Below are 14,255 nucleotides of genomic sequence, written 5' to 3'. Positions count from 1 at the left end.
AGTTCTTTCCAGTCCTTACTCTTACAGACTTCTACAACACTTTTGCCTTCATTTTCTACCCCCAATACGGCTGCAGCACATGGGATCCCGAGAGGAAATGAAAAATCACCATACTTAGCAATACATTGTTTGACATCAAATTGCGCCATCAAGGATCGACACAATTCCCTCCGAATAGGTTGATCCCTTACTCCTACCAACGATCCAAAACCTATTTCTCCCAGCACATTCAACTGACCTTTCTCCTTAAGGTGTTTAATTAATGAATTCACCCTTTTAATGTTGCACCTTGTCGACACTTCCTACATTTTTTAACAATATATAATGTTATAGTTCTTATATATTTTGTATCAACATATTTACAAGTTTAATGAATACCTTATTTTCATGTGCTTTCCTCCGTTCTTTGTATTCTTTACTATCATTCCTTGACTGTGTGATGTAAGGTTCCTTTTCAGCATCACTCATCGAATTCCATTTGGACCTCACATCTTTTGTCACCTAATATTAAGCATAAATGTTTCTTAATCAATACATTAACACTAAATAATACTCAATGTCAATTTCATTTTACATACCGAACCGCTCTGTGTGCCATCTTCCTTCATCCTTTTGCATTCGACCATACTGTCAACATTTAAAATTTGTAAACAATTTAAAGTTTTTAAATACTTTAATCCAATTACCATTTCAACAATAATAACAAAAAGACATTGATACTTACTAGAAGTACATATATCCACTCTTTGGTTGCATTCGAGTCTCAGCCTCAATTTCAAAGTCATTTGCGCCACCAACAATTTTTCCACCCATTGACTCCATTTTTCCTTCATATATCAGTTTACGCAAATCAAATACTTGTTACATACACTTTATTCAATATACAAATATTGATAACTACTCTTGTGGTAAAACGGTTTTATTCAAAAGAATTTGAATGGCCACTACAAAATGTGTCAGCACATTTATACAACCTATAATATCATTTTCTACCTATAATATTTAATAAAAGTATCGACATTTATATTTTACCTTGAATATCACTTTCTACCTATAATCGGTCTCAAATGCTTCTTTACTCCAAAACCCCAAACAACACATAAAAACCCTATTTGCGATTACTGTAATAAAAAAAATTAGAGTTTCGACAACATACTTTTCGATTCCACTGCAGCAACAAACAAACAAACTTCTCTTTAGAAACGACTTCTGAAATGCAGCAACAATTACGCTTTAATTTCAAAAACTCGTCCGTTCTATCTATTTTCAGAGGATATTTAGCTATGGCCTTTATATTTTCATAGGATATGTTATTTATATTTAATCGATACAACTACCAAAGTGTCGATACTTTTATGTCAGGTGTCGATACTTTCGATAGGATAATTACCTATTTCTTTGAAAGTATCGATAATTTATTACAAGTAATTATGAAAGTATCGACACTTTCAATATATCCGGTAGCGCTTTACTGGTTTTATCATTTTGATACCGGTTTTATCATATTTTTACCTCTTATATCGTTGTGGATCGATACATTTTTATAAAGTATCGACACTTTATAGGCGCTAAAACTGCTTTTCTTTTAAATTCACAAAGTGTCGATACTTATATTAAAGTACCGACACTTTAAATATATCCGGTAGCTCTTTTCTGGTTTTATCATTTCGATACCGGTTTTGTCATATTTTTACCTGTTATATCGTTGTGGATCGATACATTTTTATAAAGTATCGACACTTTATAGGCGTTAAAACTGCTTCTCTTTTAAATTCACAAAGTGTCGATTCTTATATTAAAGTATCGACACGTTCAATATATCCGGTAAGGATTTACCGGTATTGTCTTTTCGTGACCGGTTTTATCGATATTTTTACCTGTTATATTGATATGGATCGATACATTTTTAATTTGGATCGACACAAACCGACAAGTTAAGTTTGTCGGTTATCAAAATTTTTAATATTTCTTCATGACTTAGACCTACTACATTATTATCATTCAACATTTCCGGTAGCGCTATACCAAATTTGTTAAATATCTTTTAATGTATCCGGTAACGCCGTATATTAGCCGTATATTAACCCGCCTTTCCTGAGACATTCCTTCAGTTAAGGACGTAAACAACTCTTTATAATACCCCGTTGCGTGGTTCATAAGTTCATGTTCACTAGTGCACATTTCACCCGTCGGGAGCATGAGAGCTGAAATAGTATTTTTCCTTTGTTTGAAGGTTGCGCATCTGTGAAAGTAATTGGTATTCCTATCTCCATACTGAATCCACTTGGTTCTAGCCAGGTGATACCAGAGAATTTCTTCCTGCCTTAGGATTTCATCCAGCTCGGTTGTCAACTTCATTTCCAAATTAGTAAGATTTTTTAAAGTAGTGCTTTTGAAGGGCTTTGTCAATCCCTTTAAGCCTAGCAAGAATTCTTCTCTTCTTTGCATCAATAAAACCAAAAGTTTCCTGGTTCCGAATTTCAACATCATTTTTGAACTTTTCCAGATTTACAGTAAGCTCTCCATTCTTATTCCATGATTTGGTATGAAAATCTGTAAAGTTGGGGTGATCCAAGCAAGCAGCAATCATTCGAAAGGGTCTAATCCTTTTTGCACTCTAACCTTGATGTTGGAGAAAAATGGGACAATGGTCAGAACCAACACGATCAAGGTGAATTAACGTTGAATTCAAGTAGGTATTATGCCAATTAGCATTCATCAGAACCCAGTCTAGCCTTTTCCACAAATTACCTCTTTTCCAAATAAAGTTCTGCCCTGATGATTCAAATCAGTGAGACCATTATTAAATAAGAAATCATTGAAGTGTTTACTACCTCCATTGTTGCCTCTTTTACCACCAAGTTTGTCAGCCACTCTAAGAGTGCAGTTGAAGTCCCCCTAGGATCCATGCCTCATTATCACCCGGATTAAGCATGGAAAGTAAAGGTCAAAGTTGATTTCTGATAGTGATATTGGGACTTGCATAAATGGCAGACCATCTAGTATTATTCTTTATTTTGTACATACAATGGCAAAAGTGATTGGAGATTTACAGAATTCTAATATCCACCGTGTTCTCCCTGAGTAACCAAATCCCCCCACTATATCCCTGAGCTTCAACACGGAAGGAGTTATTATAACTAAGGAAGTTCACAATTTTATCAAAGCCAGTACCACTCGTCCTATTTTCCACGAGCGCTACAATCTGCGGTCCATGATTCTTAACAATTTCCTTAAAATAACATCGAAACGTAGGATCTATTGCACCCTGCGCATTCCAGAAGAGGATATTTGTCATATATAAAAGAAATATTAGAGTAGTGAAAGTCTTACCCCTCCTTTCTCTCTAATCTTGTTATTAACCAATCTGTCCAAATTCCCCTCATTTTGAGCTTCTTCTTGTTTGCTATTGGTATGAACATGAGGCTGAGCGTTAATCACCTCTTAATTTTGGTTTAAGTCGTCATTCTGGGATGAGACGGTTTGGACCACTAGGATAGGCTCGGGCTGTCGAGGATTTTATGGTCACCTGGTTTTTTTATTTTTAAACCCTTCTTCACCATGTGCCCCTTGTCAAAACTTTTGTATGGTTCTTTGATCTTTGCTTTTTCTCTTATGGAAACCACAGCATTATTTCCCTTTTTAACTGTCGGTTCATGCTTAGTCATTTTCGCTCCATCTTTCGCCACTATGTGATAGTTGTTACTCAAGAATTTTGTTGATGTAGGCTCTCTTACTTCGATCTCCCCTGAGCCAATAAAAACATCAATCAAGGTTGTCTCACTTACTAAGGGGTAAGGGTTTACAACCTTTTTACTCTTCGCATTTTTTTGTTATGCTAATGGCATGGGTTATTTTCCCATCATTTTATTACTCAAACTTCTTCCTCCTGCTTTGTCTTTAACAAGGTTAGTTTCAGCGGTACCCTTCCTTTGGTTATTAGAAGTCTCTCTAACATTACTAGTTCCAACTTGATCATTTTGGTTCATCTTAGTTATTTTCTCTAGATTCTGTAAAGGGGCAAATCGAGATTCCTTTCTCTCCTTATCCTCTTTCTCATTATCCTTATCATTTTGTGGCTTGGTTCTTCTAGGTTTCTTAGTCGCGACCATCCAGGGACCAAACAATTCCTTTTCATTGTTAACTTCAGTGTCATTGATGTTTATTTGCTCTATTCTCTCAGCAGCCTATTCTTGATTGCTGTCCTTGTTCCTTCCACAGCTTTCCTTGGTATGCCCATATCTTCCACAACAATAGCATATCATTCGTAACCCTTCGTACTCAATTTTTTGAACGAATCCATCGACACCCACTCATGGTAGGAGGGGTTTATTCAGATCAACAACGACTGCGATTCTTGCAGATCTTCCTCTTTCACCTGCCGTTGTATTATAATCAACTTTTATAATCTTCCCAATCAGTTTGGCAATAGCTCTAAGTATTTGTATAGTATCTATACGGAAGACCTGGTAGCCTTATCCAAGCAATCACCTTCGTTGGCTGGTTATCGAAAGTAGAAAATTCCCTGCTCCATGGTTGCACGGTTAGGTAGCTTCCAAAAATCGTCCAAGGGCCATTGGTGAGTATCTTAGTGTAATCTTCTTCCCGATCCAGTTTCACCAAATAATAGTCGTTATCCAAATCCACAATGTTGATATTACCGCATGGGTTCCACAGGATTTGGATTATGTTAGCCAAAGCTTTATAACTAATTCTTTTTCCGAGAAGTCTGATGTAACGTAAGTCTCTTATTGTGGTCTATTATTTTATGAACTCGATCAGAAAATTGGATTTTCGGGTAAGGGTTGTTGGTATCTATACTGACATTACCTTCTTGAAGAGTAATATCTTCCTCCACGTAGTTTGATGATTGGCTCTTGCTGTTGTTGATTTGGTTCGACACTACAGTGGCATAAGATGGTTTTAGAACTGCTGCAGTCGTTGAAGTTTCTTGGTACACTAGAATCAGTTTCTTGACAGATGTATCCTGCATGGTAGCACCTTGGCGATACTTTCCATTTTCTTGACTGGCTTCACTTTCCATGTCTTCTACCCCTTCCTCATCTCTATTCTTTACTTTCTTTGAATCTCTTTGTTCTTCCATGGTTGTCCATAAGTCGGGTTCTTCCATTTTTCAACTTAAATTAATAGTTTAACTCAATGGTTGAGTGCTATGCATTTCATCTAAAAGGCTTAGATCTAATTTTTGCTAAGAGCAAGAATATTTTCTTTTATTTTATCTCTATAGTTAGTAATACGTGTCACCATTTAATTAGTTAAATAAAATTAATTAAAAATATTGACGAAGTATTAGAAAGATGATATAAAAACTAAAAAAAATTATAAAATTAACATATCATGCCACATCAACATTATCGTTAATGTTTTTGAAAAAAAAAATAAAGTTTATGTACTAAAGTGAAATAAAAATGATAGTGTATGTACTAATTATATAATTTACCCTTTTGATATTTACTTAATAAGGACAATTTAATTAATGGTGTGTTTCGGTACATCGTTTTAGTGATATGTTACGGTATATGACGTATACTGTAGACTCATCCATAAATATGTATCAAGTGAAATTTATAAAAATGACCATATCTTTACTGATGTAAATATAGGTTAAGTGAAATTTGTTATAATACCCTTAATCGGATTTTTATACGACGTGGAATTAAAAGTATCACATTCGATCATCGAGCTTACCTTAAACTTTACAAACTCTAATGACGTGATTTACTAAAAAAAATTAAATAATTAATACAAAAACATGAAACGAAGTAAATAGAATAAATTAAAGAAACGGAACTCCTTTTATTTTAAAATCAATACATAAATACAATATAATAACTCAATAAAGTCGTTACATTTACGTACCCACTCAAATCCTCAAACGATACCTTTTTTAATTAGGGTGACTCCGTTCATATTCATGCAGACATGAAATAAAAATAAAATAAAATAATCGTCACATTATTATCATCTTTAATGTAAATATTGATGAGATAATATTAGATTGTTTCATAATATTTCCTAAACAAATATTTTAATATATATAATACTACTATTCAAAAAATATATGATATTATTTTTATATTATCTTAATATCGTGTCTTATATAATATAATTTTATTACATTTAAAATACTAAAAATTAGGGTAAATTATATATTTAGTTATATTCGTGGTTTTATTTAAGTTATTAAATTATTTTTTAAAATCATATACATTTACATTTTATTCCGTTTTGGTCACTCGATGTTAAAAAATAAATATAACCGTTTACATTGTAATTTGTTTTTCAATAATAAGGTGTTGCTATCTTATGGTGACACGCCAATATGATTGTTATTTTTTAATGACATATGATCAGAATAGAATCAAAATATAATTTTAGATATGATTTAAAAAAATAATCGAATAACCAAAACAAAATTATAAAAATAGTTAGATAACTTAATAGGTAATTTGACTTAACATTTATTACAAAATACAACATTCAATATATCTGTCAACGTAAAATCCCAATATATATATATATATATAATCACTGTAACCCCTCAGACCGATGCGGGTGGCTTGATCCAGTTCGGGGTGTCACGTTAGGGTCACAGGAGTGACACACTGTAAAAATCTCAGAAAATTTAAATTTTTTATTAAAACATGTAAAATCATAAAATCATTTATAAATACAAAAATAAAATTTACCAATATTCAGAAAAATAGATTTCCAGACTTAGATATAAAAACAAAATACAACCTACATGCCTGCTAAACACATACACCATACTCCGCAAGCAACGCCGGTGGAACTCCCTTACCGATGTCGATAGTTGCACTGGTTCAATCATTTTAACCTGAAATAGTGAGTAATAGAGTGAGCTTTGGAAAGTTCAATAATACAGTACTACCAATTGATGCTACAGAACATGCATATGGTTCCTTATTGATTCGGACATATACATATTTTTAGGCTGAGATGAGGTCCTAGTGATATCTCAGGTAGTAACAGACAGTAAGCTTATAGTCCAGAGGGAAATATTTCAGATGTTTGGTTTCAAAAGATCAGAATAGGGTGTCTAGTGTGTTCCCACAAAACCCGTGAAAATATATAGATGTTTTTAAAACAATAACCATTTAAAACATGTTTTCAAAACCATAGTAGTCCCTCCAACCTAACGCCATATGCAGGTCCCCATAACTGCATAACCTAAGGGAGCACCTTGGGGCCTGAGAGCCTACCCAAGAAAGATTCTCGGTGCCTCAAAGCTTACCCAGGGGTCACCTTAGGTCCATAATGAATTATCATTCTGTGCTAAACCTATAAAAGGAATTACCAACAGCGACTAAACCTTCCAGAGACAGGAATTACCATTCGGTGCAGAACCTATACAAGGAATTACCCACAACGACTGAACCTGGCAGAGTCTTCATACACAAAGTACCCTAAATAAAACATTTCCAATCAGTAAACAGAGATATCAGAAATCAGAAAAGATATTTGTTGAGTTAATCGATCGGATGAATCAACAAAGAGGGGGTGAATTGGCAATTAAAATGCCGGTGGAAGCTTTTGCAGAAAATTGAAAATATTTGCACAACGATTTAGAGTGGTTCGAATTTCTCAACCAAAGTCTACGTCCACTACCTTAGCTATCCCACTAAGGATTTTCCACAAATTCACTAATTTGTCTTTCTTTTGAAGACAAAGAGTAACCTTACAAATCCCTCAAGAATTATACCCCAAATTCTTAAGAAAACTCTCTCCCAAAGAGAAAATTACAAATTCACAAACTTTACAGAAAAACCTCACAAGGTAGATTGTTTGCACAATTCTAGAACAAAGAAAGAACACTAAAAAATGAATACAATTGAGCACAAATTGTGTTCTTGAAAGCAAAATGAATATTGAATGAAAATAGGCTTGAAAATGCTCAAACAATAAGTTTAAGGCTTTTTCTTTGATTCTTTAGCTTCTTTTGATAATTGTTGTTGATCAAAGGCTTCAGAACTTGTTTAAATACACCTTGGATTGATTATGAACGTTGGGAATCATTAGTGAAGTCAATAGAGCCGTTATGGTGTAATTATCATTTAAAAAATCTGTTGGGAGCGTAGGTGTATCGATACACTATCAAAGGGTATCAATATACTCAGTGTAAAATTCAAATATTTCGACCGTTATTTGACCAAGTGTATCGATACATCCAGGTGTATCGGTACACTAATAACATTCGATGATTCTCAGAGCCAAAATTTAACTGGAGTGTATCGGTACATTCGGTTGTGTATCAGTACACTTATTACATTCGACATATGGATGTATCGATACATTTGAAGAGTGTATCGGTACATTCCTTTGTAAAATTCATTTTGGCTCGTTTAAGGTTCGAAATATTTTGTAAAAAATTGTTTCAAAAATATTTTAAGATTGAAACACAATTTTATACTTAAGTAAGGATTAAAATTAACATTTGAAAACTTGAAGTACTATTTTTGAATAATTAAATCGAATATATAATTCAAAATTGAATAAAAAATCTTAAAATTCATTTTCACTTTATTTGTTATATCGAAACATCAAAATGTTTTCAACAATCTCCCCCTTTTTGATATAACAAAACATTTAAGTAATTTTAAGATTTTCTTTTTGAAAAGCATTTTTGAAATCAATTTTGAAAAATTACTCCCCCTTACTTTATTCTCCCCCTTTTTGTTAAATAAAAAAGACTATAAAAACTTTTAAACAAGGTTTTAAAGAAAATAGCCAATTGATTTATATAGATATAGCTTAAGCTGCTAAGATCATTATCAAGAGAATTGTTAGCCATTAGTCCATAATCAATATTCATAAACAGTATGTAAAAATGGGAATTGGTTATAATTTGTCTAAAATGTAAATGATGCAAAAACTCATGAAACCAATATAAACATGAAGTTCAAATTAAAAATTCAAACCATTGAAACAAACATATCCAAAATCCATAACACACAAATCCAAAACATTCAAAATGTTTTAACAATAAGTTCAAATTCAACCTATGAAAACTAAGCAATGTAAGGTTTAGTCACCCATTAGAGGGTCGGGAGGAGGAAAATGTACTCGTAGAGCAGCCATTTCTAGTGCGAGCGCATTGAGTCTTTCATTCGTTGCTTCGTTTTTAGCTTGCATCTCCCGTTAAATTTCCAATTGTTGAGCCCCCATAGTGGTTAAGTGAGACTCTATGGATGCAAACCTCAAGTCAAATGTCTCCATGAACGATCAAAAGTATGGAGGCATCTAACTCTCTTGCTGGACTGGTTCGTCCTCGGCTATGTGAATGGGATCATCGACATCCCAAAGAAGGTCTTCAAGCTCTTGATCATAAGCAACCAGTGCCGGAGCTGCTCATGAAGAACTAGCACCCGGTATTTTCTGGGTTAATCGAACCCATTGATCTTTATCCCTAGACCATCCCAATTTACGCAAGGTTTTGAGATTTATTTGGCTTTTGAGAGGGATGGCTACATCAAGCTATACCCTAATATTGGTTTTGATAAATAAATTACTAAGAAGATAACTATAAACTAAGGTTTCTACATGTTTGGAGGGAACGTTGTTTACGGTTTCAACTAGTTCAGCAAAAATAATATATGGCAAGTTTATTTTCTTTTTATTCTGGATACAATGTATCCACCAAAGGTCAAGTACTCTAAGAGTAGAATATCTACCTCCAGATAGTTTAAACCACCAAGAGATGATCAATGTGTTAGGACCGTCGGTGCACCCCATGACGCAACGGAAACAAAACTCGACAGTCTCACCAGCGATCCAAGTACGAAAAACTAAAATCGGGAGGAAGAGATGCGAATACTTACAGCGGGTTCCTTGAAAAACAGCAAGGAAAACAGTGAATTCTGGTGGTGTAGATCGGTTTGAATCGTAAGCCTCCACGAAATCACGTCTCGGCCTCTACTCAGTTCACCCGATTGAGAGCAATTTTTCCCCCCAAAACAGTTTTGAGAGAAAGTGGCTGAAGGTTTTGTGTGTGTTCTCCCCAAAACGGCTGCTAGACCTAACACACCCTTTTATAGCCAAGTTACCCTAGTCATATTAGGGTTTTTATTATTTCAAATTAATTAAATCTATATTTAATTTATTAGAATTTAATAATCCTTTTATATCCAAGTTACCCTAATCATATCAGGGATTTTATTATTTCAAATTAATTAAATCTATATTTAATTAATTGAAATTAAATATTCGGGATTATTAAAATATATATACTTAATTAACTCTAGATATATTTTAGTAACGTACAACAAATTATACATTTTTGCTCGTTTCAATCTTAGAGTGTGACCCTGTAGGTTCTTGTAACATTAGAAGTAATTATTAGAACAATTCTAATATTACATACAATGAGTGACATCTCGCAATATATCATTGTCACCTAAGTTACAAGAAAATATGATTCAATATATCATCTTGGTGATTAACTCTTTTATGTATTATATCCTTATGTCCTTTATATCTAGAATAGGCACAAGTCTTGGAATAGTCACACTTGTATAGCCCATCTATTGTTTCTTGATTTCTAGTGTAGACTTTAATTAACGAATAGTTTATGATATCTCATATCAACTTATTCGAGCATGGCCATGCGTTTCTAGTCTTACTCAATCAAGTGGCCTATGATATATTTCCTATTATGTGGGAAGGACATATCCTATCTTAATCATACACACCGACTACATATATTGAGATATATTCAATAACAGTCTTTATAGAGCAACCAGTTACGGATCTTGTTTAGCTGCATCAAAACATACAACAATAGATGTTGGGATAGTATTGATCTCAAGTCTGAGGATCATACATATAGCCATCACCATGAGTAATGTTATGACTGTCACATAATAATCCAAGACATATGCTCATGGTGGGTCAATCCAATACATTGTTCTCTAACAATATAATCATGTATTAATTCTGACATCTCTATGTCAATGACAACTCGTTGTCATCAATCAATAACATGTTAGTCTTGAGCGTATTATTATTGTCCATGCCCATAATAATACTTGACTAGGGATCTTTTAATAATAACAATTATGTCATTATATGGACTTTATTATCTTCCAGTTTATGTTAAACACATATATATAACTGAAAATAATAGCGGCAATGCCTTTATTCAATAAAATCGGTAAATAAAAGTATTATTACAATCATCATATGATTGGTCTTTGGGCATACTCTAACACAATGAAGAAAACGAATGTGGTGATCTATCAATGTACTTGCACTAGCTTTGGCTTTATAAGGAGTAACCATAATTTCTCTCTCGTTATCTAAACCAACGTTATCTAAACCAAATTTCCTAGGGATTAAGTCAGAGTCAATATAAACGTATTAGCCTAATAGATAAGACCGAATATCTACAGTGGCAGTTTGAGACTAGTTTTGGACACAAATCGCATTTAAATAGAAAATGCGGACTAGTTGGTGATAAACGACAGGTTTAAGCTGAAAAAGTTTATCAAATTTCCAAGATCGGAGAGTATGAAGATATTCAAAATTCATATCGATAATAGCTTGAATAGAAGGGATACGTTCTTCCCAGATGTTATATGACTCTAATAGGTTAACAAACCTATGGTAGAGATTTTCTCGACGGCCAGGTTCGTTAAAAACAGGGATTTAGGATAGTCATTTCCGGTTTATTTGGGTTTGGATTGGGAGGTGGAATAGGAGGTCGGTTTGGTGGTTGGTTTGACTGACTAGACGATGACCTAGGGCATTTAGACATGATTTTTAAATCGGAATGGGATTAAAGAATACATGCAATTTGAAAACACATGTATGCAACAATATCAATCCCAAAAATCAATATGAGTCCTCAATATTTCAAGGTTCTCTAAAGAATATCCTATTGAGAAATTTTGAAAACCATTTAAAAACTAAGTTTGAAATTCATTATATAGTTTTCAAAACAACATAATTAAATCAAAACAATTTTGAAAACAAATCAAATTTTTTTATTTCAAAAATTTTAATTTTTTTTGAAGAAATTTGTGTTTTTGATGAAATTAGTTGTAGATTCTAGTTCTAAACTACAATCTAACAAATGTCCACTGTTTATTTTGAACTAGAACTAACTAAAACTAGTTCTATTTTCAAAAAATAATAAAATAGTGGTTTTAGAAAAGTTATCTTGAAAATTTTGGATTTGAGTGGATTTTGTTGTTGATTGCACGAATTTGTTGATGAAAGCAGGATTGGGAAATGAAAAATGAGTGATTTCTGACTTGTATTTGTTGGTTTGAGTAAATTTGAGAGTATAGGAGAGAGAGGGCAGTGAGTTGTTATATTTGGGGGTTTTGATAAAATGAAGTTTTTAGGGATTTTAAGCCAAAATCCGACGGGTGTATCGGTACACCTCGAAGTGTATCGATACACATTCAAGGAATATATCAGTACACATTCATAGTGTATCGTTACATAGCGAGGATGTATCGATACCTAGGTATCGATACACTTTGCACAAAAATGTCAAAATCTGTTTTTAAACACTTAGAATGCTAAATTACTCAGCTCTAGTGGTATTGGCAACTAATATTTCGAAAATTAACTATGTTCAATCAATGGAATCTACCTTTAAATTTTATTTGAACATATTATTAATTTTCATTGAAGATCATAAACTCCCCTTAACTATTAGCATAGAATTCATTCAAAAATGTTATTTTTATAAGCATTTTTCATTTTCTAATTAAAAGTGTTAAAATTATTTTAAACACTAAGTCAAGGTAGGTTGGTTAAACCTAATTCTCTCATAAGTGTCCAAAATCTTTCTTTATCTAGAGGTTTTGTAAAAATGTCCGCTAATTTATGCAAAGTATCAACAAATTATAGAAATACTCTCTTTTAGTGACATGATCTCTAATGAAATGATGTCTTATTTCAATGTGCTTAGTTCTAGAGTGTTGGATGGGATTTTTAGTGAGACAAATAGCACTAGTATTGTCACACTTGATAGGTATGGTACCAACTTCAATTACATAGTCTAAAAGTTGTTGTTTCATCCATAAAACTTGTGCGCAACAACTACCGACTGAAATGTATTCCACTTCAATGGTAGATAATGCAACACTATTTTATTTCTTTAAAAACCATGAAATCAGTATATTTCCTAGGAATTGACAAGTATCGGAGGTGCTTTTCCTATCTATTTTGCATCCTCCATAATCTGCATCTGAGAATACATGCAAGCTAAAGCTAGAGTCTCTAGGATACCAAAGTCTTAAACTAGGAGTGTTCTTAAGGTATCTAAAGATTCTCTTAATGGCTTTTAGATGTGATTTTTTAGGGCATGATTAAAATCTAGCACATAAGCAAACACTAAACATAATGTCAGGTCTACTTATGGTTAGATAAAGCAAAGATCCAATCATAGACCTATAAAGTTTAACATCTACACATTTACCTCCTTTATATTTGTCAAGCTTTGTAGATGAGCTTATTGAAGTAGCTAGGGGTTTGACATTTTCCAAGCATAACTTCTTGAGCATATCTTTTACGTATTTTGCTTGATTGATGAAGATGACATCTTTTCTTTGCTTGATTTGGAGCCCCAAGAAAAATGAAAGCTCCCCCATCATGCTCATCTCAAATTTACTCTGCATTAGCTCAGAAAATTCTTGGCAAAGAGCATCATTAGTATAACCAAATATTATATCATCAACATAAATTTGAACTACTAATAAATATTTACCTTTTCTCTTTAAACAATGTAATGTCAACCTTCCCTTTTGAAAAACCTTTTTCTATTAAAAAGTTTGACAATCTTTCATACCAAGCTCTAGGAGCTTGTTTTAAACCATATAAAGCTTTTGTCAATTTAAAAATATGATTTGGAAATTTTGAATCTTCAAAACCAGGAGGTTGTTCCACATACACTTCTTCTTTTATAAAACCATTTAAAAATGAACTTTTAACATCCATTTGATATAATTTAAATTCATTGAAACATGCAAATGCTAATAACATTCTTACTGCTTTTATCCTAGCTACGGGAGCATATGTTTCATCATAATTTATACCCTCTTCTTGAGTATACCCTCTTCTTGAGTATACCCTCGAGCAACAAGTCTAGCCTTGTACCTCACTATATTACCACTTTCATCAAGCTTATTCCTAAATACACATTTAGTACATACAATAGATTTATTACTAGGCCTTTTAACTAATGTCCATACTTTACTTCTCTC

The sequence above is a fragment of the Hibiscus syriacus genome, unplaced genomic scaffold, assembly GCF_006381635.1.
Source record: "Hibiscus syriacus cultivar Baekdansim isolate YM2019G1 unplaced genomic scaffold, ASM638163v2 tig00112738_pilon, whole genome shotgun sequence".
NCBI lineage: Eukaryota > Viridiplantae > Streptophyta > Magnoliopsida > Malvales > Malvaceae > Hibiscus > Hibiscus syriacus.
This window is presented reverse-complemented; position numbering follows the sequence as displayed.